We start from the raw sequence: 16,791 nt of genomic DNA, 5'->3' as shown, positions 1-16,791 counted from the left end.
TTTCAGCAGAGATCTTGTTTTAGATGAGCAACCTGCACCCTGTCAGGCTTCATGCAGCTTTCTCAAGCAGCACAAAAGGGAATGAACTAATGGTAGCTGATGCCAGTGATGGGCAAACACCCTCCCGCTGCTCAGAACTGAAGTCTGAGTGAGAGCAGTGGGGGCTTGAGCCAAGCCTGGCAGAAGCAGGTTTTTAACAGCATGAATTTATGAAGCCAGTCAATGCAAATGAGAGTTTATTATGCTTGGAGATGGGGGAAGTCGATGCCTCATTTATTAAGTTAAGCTGCAGAAATCAGAACTTCTATTCCGATAGTGTTAAACAACAGATTTCACAGGGAAACCTAGGCTTTGCTCTCATTGACCTTGCTTATATTTTTTCTGCACTGTTTGTTAGGCAAAGTGCTGTTAAAAAATTAGGATTGGTGGGTAGCAGGCCTGTGCTCAGGTGAAACAGAACTCAACCACCTGTTGTGAGATAATCTTTATTTTCTTTAGAATGGACTTAAGTCCTGACAATAGTTAATAAGAATGGTAAAGGACAACTTGCTGGTACTGAGATAAACAGAAGCCAATGCATAGAAGGGACTATCTAGATATATAAATGCTTTCCTTACTACTTGAAGTATCTTCTGAATGACATATATATATAAAATGTGTGCATACACCCACACACATACACATTCACGCCCCCACATACCTCAAACTATTAGAGGTTACTAGAACAATTAGCTCTTGGATTCAGACATAAACAGAGGATGATTCAGAAATGTGCATTTCCAATCTAAGTTATGCTAAAGAACCACAGCATGTAATAAGGATTAGAATATGCTGTGTTCCATTTTCTAACACTCAAACTGCTCCTGTTTTAGTTAAAGAACCGCTAGCCTTAAAGTAATGGTCTCTATTTAAATCCAACTGTGCTACAAGTAATATGAATATTTTAACCCCAGCATGAGATTTCTCACTTGGTTACTAATTATCAGTTTTTAAAAAAATTGGAAAGAAATCTAGTGATATTGGAAAGAAGGGGGTAAAAAAAAAAAAAAGCCTACACAGTACTTGAAGTTTAGCCATGATGTGAGATACTTTGGCATTTCTACCTTTAGTAGTTAGTATATTTAAGGTACCACTCTATCCTTTCTAAGAACAGCTCCTCCTCTAGAAAATGCATGTATTGTCCTCTGTGTCCCTGGTTCCTTTGGTTAATTAACGAGGTATTGCATTTACAGAGGCTTGGGCGGAGCTTTGCAAAGGGTGATTGGATTTGAAAGTTGTTCTCTATCTATGTCCCCAAATGAATGAAAATGCATTAGTTGTTTCTATATTCTGGAAGAAAACTGATTTGGTGTTCTTGATTTTCGTGATCTACAACGTCAATGTTTTCTTAGAATAGCAGAACCTCCACAATCCCACTGTGGTAAACTCTCAACTGAATATGCAAATATCTAACAGTCGTGTCAGTTCCTGGATAACCAAAGAAGGGTGACTCATGAAGAACACTACTACTCTCTGTGCTCCCAGCACCATGCTTTTCTCCTCTTTCATTACTAAATGATATCCAGTACACACGTTTGTTTGCAGGGACTTTAATACTGTCGCATGTCTTTATCAAAGGATGATAAGAAATATTTATCAATGTGCTGTTTTCTATCTGTTTTTTTTTTTTAATCTTAATATTTTCTTTGAAATGGTTTGGTCTAATAGAGCCTTGTCATGATACAAGTTAATGGATTAAATAGTATTCTAAGTCTTTCAAGCATGGATTTTCATGCTAGGAAGCCAATTTTACTAACCATTCAACAGTGCCATGCATTTTTGCAAGCACATAGGTGTTACTAGAACAATTAGCTCTTGGATTCAGGTGTAAGCAGAAGGATAATTAAGAAATATGCATTCCCAATACATACTAAACTAAAGAGTCACAGCAAATGAAAAGAATTAGCATATGTTATGGCCCATTTTCAGGAAAGTGCCCGCTTGCAAATGACAATACCAACTCGGAAATGTGTGCTTGCATTGTTCCCTAAAGTACAGTAACACTACCTTCTTCCTTGTCAGCATGGTTTACCAGGGAGGCAATTAGGTGCTGGATGATTTTGTGTTTGTTTTATCCCTTGCTTTTTTGTTTGTTTGTTTGTTTGCTTGCTTGCTTTTGCTTTATTTAGACTTATGTGTTTGGCAGTAGGAAGAAGATTATCTTTCTGAAGCATCCATCTATGTGAGCTCAATTTAAATTACTTTTAGCTTCTAGGAGTCATAGATTGTTTTAAAAAAACATGGCAGGTAAATACTGGAATCAAGAGACCTTTCATTATGAGTTGCTAGAGACATAAAGAGGTCATTTATTACTAGTCTTCTATGGACACTCTGGGAATAGATACAATCTTGTCCCTTCGGAGAAAGTGATTTGCATTGGGATTGACCTACCCTACAGGATTTATAAATTAAATATCAGAATAAGAATTTGACTGAGAATGAAAGAACAAGGTGATAGGAGAAAGGAGCAAATGGCCAATGGACATCTACCTACCTTAGATGATGTTACCACAAATAGACCACAGGTAGCATTATGTTAGCATGGCCATGACGCTGGCTGCCCATTGCAGGGCATATTCACTGGGTCCATTCCTACTCTCAAGCTTATTCCCCAAAACAAAGAGCAGAGGAGCTGAGGTAGTAAAAAAAAAAAAAAAAAAAAAAAAAAAAAAATGCTGTCAGGAAAAAAACAGCATGAAGCAATGGCCCTGAAGTCAACAAAGGTAGACAAGACCTTGGAATATACAAAATGTAAAAGACCACTTGGTAGTATCTAGACAATGCAAGGTTCAGGAGACTAATTTAACAAAGTTGAATTTGATTTTTATGGACAAGAAAGCAAACTTTAGGATTTCACACAAAGAAATGTGATCTAAGTCACACTTAAAAAAGATCAGTCTGTGCTCTACTGCAGATCTAGGTAAGAAAAAAGGTTGCCAATTGGCCTGTACTTCCTCAAAGGAGTCAGGATTGTTGAGCAGACAAGAAAGGAGGATCAAGCAAGCATTCTTTGTGTATTTCAGGACAGACAGAGACACAGTCTACCAGTTCAGCCAAGGACTGTGATAGGACTGCAGCTAAATATCTGTGTCTCTAGCTTGTCTGTGTGCCTATAAATAGATAATAGTTAACGAACATTATAGATTGAAATGCCAAAGGGCTTAATTGGGCTAGTACTGGCTACTTTTGCTCCATGAAGATAAGCATAAAAGAAAAGCTCTACCCAGCTTAAAAGTAGATTTCTAAGCATCCGTTTGCATCTGATCCTCAATTAAAGAAACAACGCCAGTGAATTAAAATGATGGCTGCATTATTTGTCTCAAAGATTCAGGAACCATGGAGTTTGAAAGAAACACTTCAGAAATGTAGAAGCTTCTCATTTCCCACGGCATTTCTACTTCTGTCCTCTTTCAGTCTTTATCACAATAGAGAAAAAAAAGTCCCAGCTTATTGTTGGTCTTTAGTGTGTGTTAAAAGAGAGATTAGAGCATCCCTGAGCCTGAGGCCTCTTCTCTCTTTCAGAGAGCTTTTGGCTGACAACCGCATCTGCACAGAATTTAATGACATTGCTTTGTTTTCATCACACTCATATTTAGGATTGCATTTCCTTATGGCACGGAGTACAGTTTGTCTCCTTTCAGTGGTGATACAAAGTTGTTTTTTTTTTCTTTTTTTTGTTTTGTTTTGTTTTTTGTTTTTTTTTTTTTTTTCCTGACCTATGTTTGAGCAAAAAGTCCATTTAAAGGCAAAATTACAAAGGACATAAATGATATGGACACTTACAAATTGTACTAAAGAGCTGTCAGATTCTTTGTGTAAATTGATGCCTGATAGGTGTGGTGACATAATGGGAACCAGAAGAAAGATGTGGTCAGAGCCAGGTCCTTACATCTATTCTTTCAAACATTTGTTTTCAGTTCTCTATGTCAACTATCATCTATACAAAGTAAGAATGAGCCGGGCAGTGGTGGTGCACAGCTTTAATCCCAGCACTGGGAGGCAGAGGCAGGCGGATTTCTGAGTTAGAGGCCAGCCTGGTCTGCAAAGTGAGCTCCAGGACCTCCAGGGATATACAGAGAACCCCTGTCTCAAAAAATCAAAATCAAAAACAAAAACAAAAAACAAAGTAAGAATGAATATATAGTAAAAGAAAGCCTTGATTTTACTTGTATAAATTCAAAAGAAGAGTCGCCAGTAGGGAAAGAATTAATTTTGTTTCTCAAAAATTTTGTTTTTGTTTCATTAATTTGAGGTTTTTAGATTTATTTACTTTAGGTTTGTGAGTGCTTTGGCTGCCTATATATGTGTGTGCCCCATGTGATTGCCTAGACTCACAGGGAGATTCTGGAAACTGAACCCTGGTCTTCTACAAGAGCAGCAAGAGATTACACCCACTGCTATATCTCTGCTGCCTTCAAAAGAAAACTATGTAAGCAATACTGTACCCTATTTGTACCATAAAATGGCACATGCTTGTTATGAATGGCTTGGATATACAGGTTCTCCCAAGTAGGCCAGATGATGAGCTTTGGATAAGCCATTGGATGACAAGTTCTGAGAGTGCTAGGAGGTCAACCTTTGGGCTGACTGATGATTTTATGATGTTACAGGGAGGAGGTAGAAAGTAAGTGGCCCCACCTTTTTTTGGAACATGATTTCAAAGGCCATGTCTTTACTGAGCAACTTTCCTATTACTTTGCTTCATTTCTGCCATGTCAATGGCAGCTCTCTTCCACCAAGACCCCACCATGATGTTTCTGTATCATTGAAGGAGCACCAACAATGAAGCCAAGTCACTATATATTGAACCTTCTGAAACCCTGGGCTAAAATACATATTTTGTTCTGAGCATTTTATTTAGGTATTCTGCCACAGTGACAAAAAGTAAATTTCCCATCATTCCAAGCAGTGTCAAGGAGATAGTGATCTAACATAATTTCTGCTTTTCAAAGTAAAATGGTTGAAAAACACTCCAATGAGTCCTCATAGATATGTTTTGCTTATTTTATTTCTATAAACATAAAACAAGTGTAAGGCATACTCACATATATGTATATATATATACACAGAGTATCTGGAGAAGTACATATGGATCAGCTATTTATTATTGCTTCAGCCCAAGTAGTGATTTTCAACAGAAAAATCCTTGCCTTAATTTTATGTAGTTGTGCATGGCTTTTCATTCTTCCATGTTGCATTTTATTTTTAATAAAAATAATAGATGGAATGGTACATATCTCCCTTTGGAAGGAAAGAAATGGCACCACTTTTCAGTTACAACCCATAAACCCTCAGTGTTTCAGGGCAGTAGCCTGAGACAAGTCACTGGAAGGGTTCAACACAATGTCCTTATAGCCAGGGCCATGTGACAAAGTGATGGTATCAGGAAATGCCCAATGTGTTAAAATCACAGTGACATTTTTATCAATGCTTCCTCTACTGCTCTCTTCAAGCCCTAAGCCCACTATTCAGAAGGCAGTTCTAGACCTACTAAAATGGAAACAAATGGAATTAGTATTTGTAATTTTTTCCAGATTTTAACTAATTTAGTAAGTATTTTCCTACCATTGTCTGGCACTGTTTTAGGTAGAGACATGGAGGCATGTAAGAACAGTGTTGACTGCTACTACTTATTAAATATAAATATTAGTGTGTGTATATGTGTGTGTGGGTGGGTGTGTTTGCATGTGTGTGTGTGTGTGTGTGTGTGTGTGTGTGTGTGTGTGTGTGTGTGTATGCCCTCATCCTCAGTCCTCAGATGGAGGTGAGAGAACAGCTTGTAAGAGTTGATTCTTCTCTGATAACCATGTGAGACTGAGGGATTCAACTCATGTAGTGAGTGTTGGTGGGAAATATCCTTTCTTGCGAGCTGCCTCCTGGTTCTCTGATACTATTTTTAATTTGAAACAAGTAATGAAGTTATAGCCAAATAGATGAGAATATACTTGGAAAAGTATGAAACCACAGTCGTGCTCTTGTCAGGTTTCGTGGAGATAGAACTGTAAGCATTATTTCCTTTCCAAGTGTTACTAGGAAACGAAGCCTGAGGAACCCCTCACTGAAGTGTGAACAGGGTGGACAGGGTTGAGGAAGAATCTGAAATTCAAGATTTTAGGATGAGTAATGTGACAGCCTACACTATTTAGAAAGCAATATTTCAGTATACTTTACTGAACACCTATATTATGACAACCTCGTTTGTCATAGTCAGAATTCATATTTAAAAGGAAATGGTCTTAGACCGCAGGAACTTAGATTCTAGAAACCCATTCTGGCTTTTTCAATGTAGCAGAGAATAGTGACAGGCAGGGGAAGAACAAACCAGAACCTGATAAGCCACAGAAAGCAACTTTTCCCGAAGCATGGGACCGTGATATACAACCTTGGAATTTTAGTAGGATAATGATATGACACAATTCATGCTTTAAAGAGATCATTCTCTATGAGAGTGACCCTAGGGATGTCTTCTGGTAATGGGGCATATGGAGCTTGAATTGGTCATCTTCTATAACCAAGCAAGACTTCAAGCAGTGAGATTGGATATCAGAAACCCACACCCAAACACTAGGAGGATCCAGAGAAATTGCAGAAGCTGGGGGCATTGTAGGAGCCATAGAAATTGAGGGCACCACCATGGGACACACACAATAGCATCGTCCACAGAATCAGTCAAGCAGGGCTCATAGGACTCATAGATTATGAAGCAAAAAACCAGGACCCCTGTATTGGTCTGACCTTGGTAGTCTACATATATATTATGGATGTGTAGTTTGATTTCCCTATGGGACATGTAACAGTGGGAGTAGGGGTATCTCTGACCCTTTTGCCTGAATGTAGGATCATTTGTCTCCTACTGAGTTGACTTGCCCAACCTTGATATAAGGGTGTGTACCTGGTCATATTTTTTACTCGTTATGCCATGTTCAGTTGATATCCCTGCTCTTTGATTGATTGATTGATTGATTGATTGATTGATTAAAGTGAAACAGAGAGTGTAAATCTGGAGAAGAAGGATTGTGGGAGATAATGGGAAGAATGGAACAATTGGAAACTGTCGTTGGAACATAATGTATGAAAGAAGAATAAAAAATGAAATATATTTCATCTTTGTTGCAGGGAATAACATATAAACACAGACAAGAGAAGTAAAGAGCTTTGCTCTGATTTTCTTGGAGCTTTCCTGTTAGAACTCTACTAAGGAATTCCAGTTTTCAAAGATGCAGATGTAAACCAACAGGTGAAGTGAGGTGAACAGTATAGGCGCTAGGAAGTCTGGTACTGCAGAAATAGGCCACCTGGATACATCCAGTGTGCAATAAGCAAAGACCCAGTCATCCCCTGATGCTTGAAGAAGCAGATGAGAAGAACAGTGCAAGAGAACAAAGGTGCCAACTGAACAGAAAATACAGCAGACCTGAATTAAAAGCGACTTCACTGTTCGGTTGCATGCTCACATTTTGAATTCGTCTGTACAGTTTTGAGTCCTAAGTGATGGTTCACCATACCATGCTGCACCACACAGAAAAGCATTTCATTCTGTTTTTCCACTTGATAATTTTATGGCTTTGTTTCATAAACAAAAGACAATGCATCAGGTTTATGGTTAGTACACTCTAAGATCCTAGGTTCAATAGATGTAAGGCAGGCACATTTTTATGTCATCTAGGCAGCTCACAAATTTCTTCAGCCTGGAAAGGTACAATGCTTAGTTACCTGCTGGTTACCTGTTTGCTTATTTTTTGAGTGAAGCCCAGTATTATATTATAGTAACTGTGTAAGCAAAAGCAGAGGGTGAAAATAAGAACCATCCTTGTTATTTAGTGCCTTAATTGAAATACCCTCCCTAATTTCTTCCCCATTATAATTTTGTACCTCTGTGCTACAACTGACTTAGTTAGACTTGCTAGGACACATGTGGCTAAATCAATTAGTAATCCTGTAGTCACTTTTCTCTTCTTTCTGGTAATGTTGTATAGACAGGCATTGGACAGAAACACATGATTCAGAGGGAAGGTGGAAAAGGGTGCTCAAAGCAGAAAGCAAGTTGGCTCAGTAGTTTGGAGCCCTTGCTGTGGAATCAGGAGGATCTTAGCATCTACACAGCAACTTAGCTCTCTATTATTAAATCGCCATCATGCAAGCTTGGAGGAATTTGATTCCATTTCTCAGACTCTGTTTACACCCATCCATGTGTACCTTCCCACACATGATCAACCCCGTGCTTAACACACACACACACACACACACACACACACACACAGGATTTTTTTCTGAACCAAACAAAAGGAAAGATCATGAAATTGGGTGGGTAAATGGATGTAGATAGAATTGAATATGAGAGGATCCGGGGAAAGGATAGGCTTATGATCTGCATATATCCTAAGAAATTTTCAAATAATTCAATGAACATATTCTTTGAGAAAAGATGCATTTTAGGAACGCGTGCAAATTGTGTTTATTCCTGATGAGACTATGTGGATTTGACCAAGTGAGAAAAAGACTTCGGGCAGAAGGAGCTAACACATGTGAATATGAGAAATTATGAAGAAGCGGTGTGCCTGAGGATTTCAGTTGTAGTTATGGTCATTGTCCTGGGAATGCCGGAGGGTTGGGGTGACTGTGATGAAAGTGGAAAGAAATAGCCAGGGTCAGAGTGGGCTGACGCCTGCTGTGTCACATTCTTAAGTGGGGAAGCAAAGTGTCTGAAATAGTGCTGGGCTTCATCTTACGTCCTCAGTCTTGGAGGTTTTTAAGGACAGTGAGCATAGCAATTAATGAATATTATTCGAATCTGTACAAATTCATTCAGGTGCAGCATTTACTTCATGAAATAAATGAAGTATAGGGACTGTTATTAGTTAGTATTATTAATATGTAGCATGTGCAATGGATTTGGGACTAGAATCTGTTGTTCCCATACAGGTGGAGATGAAGTAGAAAACAGATTTGGATTTTAGCATCTGTGTGTTAACCCTCATGTTAGTTCATCTGTTTTATAGAGTGCTAGATGAACAGCACATGAAAGAAGAGGGCTTTGAAGAATTATGAAGCTTTGCTGTAAATTACAAGGAAGATAGAATCTCATGTGCTATTGTCATGGCTGAAGCCACATATTGATACAATTCTGTTTTCCACTTTTGATTTTCCTCATATTACCAGACACTTAGGAATAAGTTCAACTTTCTAGTAGATCTAGTTACTCTCATGGCTTCAAGCTTCCATGCATGCTTTTCTTTTGACTGGAGCATGTCCAAACATTCTTTTATTTAACACATTTTCTAAGGATTAACTTAAGCTATCAGCAGCCTTGGGAGTTTTCTCTGCCTCTTGAAGACTGGATTGCTTTTCCCTTTCCAGGCTTCTTTGAAGCCCTGTGCTTTCAAAGCTCTGCTTATCTGTGTGTTTCAACACTTGTCCTTCTATCCTGTAAGAGCTACCCCCTTAGTGTTTGTATATGGACATGTGAGTACAGAAATAGTTTTATATGTTTGCATTAGGAGGCCAGAGGTTGCTGTCTGGCATCTTTTGTTACCGTTTTGCAACTTATCTTTTGAGACTAGATCTCTTGCTGAATTTTCAATGTACCATTGATTAAGATGGGTTGACCAGCTTTCTTTTGAGATCTGTCTGTCACACCCAAACTAATGCTCCAGATGTGCACAACCATATCAGGATTTTATATGGATTCTAAGACACCTCATTCATTTCCTCAGGCTTGCATGACAGGCACTTTACTGACTCAGTCATTTCTCAGCCTTAAGGCAGCAGACTCTTGAAGCAAAAGTTGTTCCTTTTTTTCTCCCATGCTATCCCTAGTCCTTAGAATGGACTGCCATGTAGTAATATATATCTATATTACATTATAAAATTATGTGATATTTTACTGTATCTAATCTAATATCAATTACTCATTGCCTTACCTTTCTAATAAAGCCTACCTATCTAGCCTTGAATATTAATTGAATGACTTATTCTAAGGTGCACACTGTGTTAGGTTCTTAGGCTAAAAATGTTAAGGAGACGAAGCAAAAGCAAGCAGACTAGAGGAGAGTAAATAGCTCTCACTATGATGATCAGCACAGTTAACCCATGAAGCTTTAACCTCAAGAGTAAGAAACTAGTCACTTCAAGATCTGTGTGAAAGCCACCTTGTACAGAGAGCACATCGCAAGTCCAAAGGACCTAGCTGTGTTACAAGAGCATGTGATGTATCTGAACACCCGAGCATCCCAAACAGAAAAGTGTATGCTTATGGGTGTTGGCTTGCATCCCATGCTTATGTTTAGTTATTCTCATAGCTGGGTGCTTTCCTTTCCACCCTTAAATCTTACTCTCTCCTTTTGTATACCTGAGCTGAATGGCTGCTTAAATAGTTTGTAGTCTGTTGAAGTCACATTAACTTGTGTTCTTTTACACAAAAACGGAGAAGCTGACAGAGAAGAAGGGTTTCCAATGTGTTCCTTTTAAACTACACTTAGCTGCTGCTTGTGGCTCTTAAATCGACATTCTTTCTGGCTTCCTTGAAAGGAACAATCAGATAGACTGTAGGTGGTCCTGCTTAGATAGTTGAAGCTTTATTCTTAGACAAATACTGCCAAGATATGCTTGGATGACTGAGAATGCTAAATCTTTTCAAGGTAGGTTTTGTGGTGTGTGTGTGTGTGTGTGTGTGTGTGTGTGTGTGTGTGTGTGTGTGTGTGTGTGTGTGTGTTTGTATGTGTGTATTTGTATGTGTGACAGTGAGTGTAAGAGAAAGGACTATCTACTTTGATCTCTTGAGCCCTGATTTGTATAATTCATAATCAATTGGCCAAAACCTAATTTTAGATATACAAGCTACTTCATTCATCGACAAGCATGCTTTGTCCAACAATATTGCATTAACACCTAATCTATTCAGCAATTCATCTAGAAATAGTAAGTCACTCAATTCCATCTTATGTTCTCCACGGGGCATGTATTTTGTATTAAACACACGAATTGGCCACTTCATATTTCTTCCTATGAAAAATGACCTAACATGGGCTGTTTTGACCACAAGGAAATTGAAAGTGGATCAGAGGAGACAATGCAGCCAATCAAGTCATGCCAGCTTGAAGGATCCGACAGAGCCCCGACTGGGTTGCTTCCAGACCAACTCTGTTGGTTCAGAGTGATCCAAACCAATACCAATGAAAACATGAGTGAAACTGCAATGCCATGCTGATGGCTGAGTATTTTATGTAGCTTTTTATATTCTCCCCTTTCTGTTTTCTACTGAAGAAGCAAAGTAACTTCTTGCCAAGGAAGTACAAACTTGCTAAGCAGCATCATAAAAGTGCTATTCAGGGACTTGGTATTTTTACAGTAAAAATAGATACTGTTTTATGCTTATGCAAACTAGGTTTAATTTGCCCTCATAAAATAGAGTTTGTATTACCTTGCTTCTGTTGTTTGGAAATTAGATAACATTAAGGAATATAATAAAACACAATATACATTTACTTCTATTCCCTTTTATGGAGATGAATTTTATTGGCATCTCCTGGTTATTTGAGTCAATTGCAGACATTTTCTTTAAGTTCGCTTTAAGATTTTGCCATGTGAGTCTGTTGTTATTGCAAGGATTCTCTTGCCTGATTTAAACTAAACCAAGCAAACAGCTATTCTCTCACAAATTAACACATTTCAGGAAATGGGATCAAAATAAATCTATTATTTAGAACAGTGGTTCTCAACTTTCTTTTATGAAGCCTTTAGTACAGTAGTTCCTCATGTAGCAACCCCCATAAATAAAATGATTTCCTTGTTACTTCATAGCTGTAATTTTGCTACTCTTATGAAGTGTAATATAAATATCTGATATGTGACCTCCCAAAGGTTGAAGAACAGTTGTTTAACCATAGATGTTATATATTCATAGTTAAAGGAAATGTGTATGGGTGTTGTAATTGAGCAAATTACAGGATGGATGCTAGTTTGTAAAAATCATATATGAATTATTAAAGACCAATAAACATTTAAACATTTTGCAATTCTTGAACACGAGTGCATATTCCTTAATACATTAGTTACAATTATTCTTTAAGAGTTATTATTTTTTGTTTTCGGTGTCTCTCCTTGTGGTTTATTTTAGGGTAGGTGTATACCCTGGGCTTGTCATTTGCCAATGATGCCAGAGATCCATTTATCTTTGTCCTGTGGTTGCAGGTATTCATTTAGCCAGCTAAATTCTGCATTGATGTGAGTAGCAGGGATGGGAATTTAGGGCCCCATGCTTGTACAACAGTTATTCTAACATGCAGAACCATTGAACCAATTGTACTCAATGACTTTAGGCCATTAGAATAGACCTTTTACACATCTCAGGCCACTCCATCTCCTGTGGCAACTGTGATACCAGGATGGGCCATATTTGAACATTTACTAATCTGTCTTTTGTATTCAAACACTTGACAAAACCTGAGCCCAGTAGATTCTTATTCTCAGAAGGCCAGTGAGACTCCTCCTTATCTGTCTTTATAGGTCAGTAGGCATGAAATGGAGTTGATTTGGTTTCTCTATCAGAAGCATTCATCCTACTATGATTTTTCATACTCATATATACTGATAATTTTGTGCATCTGCTTTTCAATAGGGCTAAAAAGAACCTTGTGACTAGTGACAAATAAAAAATGTGATATTGTAGATGAAAGTTTTTTTTATGAGATACTAGGTTAAAAATCAAAACCCATTTCAGTTACACAATATCAGTATTTTGCAGTAGTCGATACAATGATCGCTAGGTGGAAGTCGTTTTCTTGTGGACTTACCAGATCTATGGTATATTTGTGTAATTTTCATAGCTGTATTACATATTTATCTGAGAAACAAAGTCAAATCTGCTTTGGAAAATCACTGTTGAATTGCAGTGTAATAGAACTAAGTCATTATTTATTATCTTCTAAGGCTTTTACTACCAATCAAAATTTAAATTCATAGATATGTGCAATATTATATTTTCATTTCTTCATTATTTATTCAGTTAGTTTTTTTTTACATGTGTGTACCTAAGTGCTTATATATGCATTGCATGTAGACAGAAGCCTATGTCAATAAGAAGGCATTAGGTTCCCCTGAACCTGAGAACTGGAGATACAGTGGTTGTGGTCACTATGTAGGGGCTGTGACTGATCCTGAATCCTCTTCAAGAGAAATAAATGCTTGTCATCCTTGAGTCATCTCTATAACCTCTTCTTATAGTATAGGTGATGATTGGAATTGAATCTCTGACAATGATATAATAATATCTTGCTGTAAATACTTTCAAAACTATTTTTGTTCTGCAAGGTTATTCTGAAGATTTATCAGTCATAAAGTTTAGTCCTACAAGCTAGAAATCTAACGTTAATTGAAAACAAGTTCTAGTACTTTTAAAAGATAGCTAGCAAGATAAAAAGGCTTGATGCTACTATTGAAGGAATTGTTTTGACAAAAATGGCAATAGAGTAATTAAAAATCTTGTAACTAACAAATACCATATCTAGGGTTTGTTTCTCTGTTGTGTGTAATATATAGAAAGAAAACTGGACAAAGTACTTTGAAATGTGCCTTACTGAGCTATAAGAAGCTACATTAGGCATTTGTAGTATGACAAAATACCTGAGCAAATTGACATAGAATAGGCGATTGGTTATATATTACCATTTCAGAGTTTTCACCCCAGGATTTGTTGCTGTATTGCACCTAGGCCTGTGGCTAGGCAAAAGTATCCTGGAGGAAGGGCATGATGTATGAAAACTGCTTACATCATGTCAATTGACACAATACCACAACACAACACAAGACATGAGTTGGGAGGGGGAGGGAGGAAGAGGAGAAGAAGAGGGAGAGAGAGAGAACACACATATGAAATATTCCCTTCAAAGGAATACCTCTATAACTCACTTCCTCTAACATATCACTTTCTAAAAGTCTGCTCAGTAACAGCTCATCATCATCAATGGATTAATCCACTGAGAAGGAATACCACTGAATAAAGAGCAAACCTTCATCATAGAAGCTTTTTGAAAGAACACTTCATATCAAGAACATAACTAAAACTGACATGGAAGAGGATGCCTCTCATTGATCTTGTAGCTGACAGTTATATCCTTCACTAGCTAGTTGAAATGTTTCGATGAAGTTGCTTAGCACAATCTTAAACAACATGCTAATGTTTTGGCTCCAATTTATAATCGTTTCTCATTCTTTAACATTTGAAGAAGTAAGTCTATACAACACACGTTTCTTAATACCACATACCTAACCATATTATAATTCTTAATAAAAATAAAATTGGTTTCATGAATAAGATTTACAGTTATAGTGAATGATTGCTCTCTCTCTCTCTCTCTCTCTCTCTCTCTCACACACACACACACACACACACACACAGAGAGAGAGAGAGAGATAGGGAGAGAGAGAGAGTGAAAGAGAGAAAGAGGAAGAGGGAGATGGAGAAGGAGAATGACCATGTACTTGCCATAGAACAGATGTAGAGAACAATGTCCAACTTGTTGATAGCACAATCTCTTCATTATTATTCCCCTGTTCACAGGGACTTCAGTTATTTCACATGTCTATAACTCACCTTTCACCATGGAGACCTACATGGATTAAAAATACCTATTACTGTGTCTACCTTCTATATGGATTATAGGTAATCTAGACTCAGGAAGTCAGTCTAGTGTGATAAGCACTTTATCAATTTAGGCTCCTCTACAAGCCTTGGGAATAAAATTTCAAGTCCCACATTGGGGAATAGTATTATGAACTTTCTTGAGACATGTCACTTAGGTAGTATCAGGATCACAATAATTATCTAGACTCATGAGATGTTGCAAAGTTCTAAATAATCTTTTCCATTTTGCTGGTCTATATACTGACTCCTGAAGATAATATATCTGATTTCTACTTTAAGATTATTCAGGGCACTAGACAGGTATTATTTTCCCTCACTCCACAAAGGTGAATCTTGCAGACTGTTAATAGCAGGTATGATTTTGTCTCTTCTGGTCTGATCAGTTCTCTCTAGAGTATGGAACCCCTTCAGAAATACTTTTGAACCTGCATCTCACCTGTTTTATTTCTTTACCCTTGAATGGATTATTTTTGAGGATTTCTACATAATCTGTTTTCTATGTTGAACTCTCTTTCTTCTGCCATCTCAGCAACCAGTCTCAATACTTGCTTCTCTGCAGATCACTAAAATATTCGTTTTGCTTAATAACACATTTTTGATACATCTTTATGAAGTGCAATCCTTAGTTGTCATCAGAAACCCAACAACTTTCTTTTATAACAACAAACAACCATCACTGACCAGTGGCCACTGTTTTCATTTTCTAGCTGCTTATCAGGAGAACTTCCTTACCTGACATAGCAACAGCAGCCAAAATGGACTTATTTTAACTCCCAATAACATTGAAAGTAATTTGTATTTTATGGCATCTATGCAAACAAACAGGAAGTCACAGCCACTGTTGCCAGGATGTTGGATAGTACTCAGTAATTGACTTGGGGGTTTATTCTATTTCTCTTCACATCCAAGACTTCTACTCGATCACACAGTGACTGATGTCCAACTAAGTTGGAAAATTCCTGTGAACCTAGTCCCATTTTTCCATTGACTTTCATTATTAAATTGAAAGCACATTTTCTCCTGGTGGGAAGATTCTGCAGTAAGTCTGTTGCTTGGTGTAGTAGCTCAATGAGAAATTATATCCCTTTAAATGAGTAAAGAGGAAAGCGGGAGAAAGAGGCATGATAGGAATGGTTAGCATCCTGTAAAAGTGCTACAGTTAAAGAAAAGATAATGGTGGCTCTGAAGCACATTCAGCTTTTAGTTCCAGTGCAGTAAAATGTGAGCCTCAGTAGAAAGGGAAGCAGGCTTTAGTTCTGAAATCTCGAGTGTTCAAGCTGAATGATCAGTGCAGTGCAATGTGTCCAAGTTCTTTGAGTTGCCGTGTTTCTAATGTGAGAGAAGAAACTAGCATGGTAGCTCTCCCAGTTGGGCTGATGGGATTGAGTGAGGGGTATCTGCGCTATGAAGTACAAGGACAAAGCTGAAGTACCCATCCCACTACACCAGCTTGACCATCATTGTGACTTTACCTTTATTACCATCATTCAAAGACTGAAAGGTAAAGCACAATGCATGAGCTATGTAGACAGTAAGATGTGTGAATTGGATGCAAGTCAGGGAGTAAAACCCTAAGTTGACATTTTGCTATTTGATTCCTATTGAATTAAAGGCGAAGCAATCTCCCTCTTTGATATTTTGTCTTTCTTGATGGTTCCCATGTTGTCACAAAGCCACTCTAATCAGGAGCCGTGTGCGAGATAGACACACACCCAGACACATTCTCCTTGTGATTCTGCACTGGCATCATTTAACCTTTTCAACATTGATTCACTCGACAAACAAGTATTGAACTCCTGTGTACATTTACTAAGTAGAATAAAATCCTGTATGCATGAGCAATATTTCCCTAAAAGAGTGTTTCTTAAGACGAGCTACTTCTCAGCTAAAAATACCCCACTTTCTGTCTTATCTCAAGCACTATCTTTCAACAGAAAATCGGAGGGAAAAATGATCTCTTTGAGATCAAAAGCCCCTGCTTCCTGTATTACAACCTGTCTCACTTACCAGGAGTGAGTTGGCCCATCCTTTATGGAAAGAAAGTGCTTGATCAATAATTCCACTGTACAAGCTCATTTGCAGGTCCTGAACTATCTTGATTTCAGGACGAT

At 37.8% G+C, this 16,791-nt stretch overlaps 1 protein-coding gene across 8 annotated transcripts in view; it reads left to right on the top strand.

The window, feature by feature from the left end:
- Cdh8 (cadherin 8) overlaps positions 1-16,791 on the top strand; it is a 393,196-nt gene that overhangs the window by 68,720 nt on the left and 307,685 nt on the right. The window lies entirely within an intron of this gene.

This window comes from Mus musculus, chromosome 8 (assembly GCF_000001635.26).
Source record: "Mus musculus strain C57BL/6J chromosome 8, GRCm38.p6 C57BL/6J".
NCBI classification, from domain to species: Eukaryota; Metazoa; Chordata; class Mammalia; order Rodentia; family Muridae; genus Mus; species Mus musculus.
The sequence above is the reverse complement of the archived record's forward strand: the minus strand, read 5'-3'. Positions and strand labels throughout refer to the sequence as shown.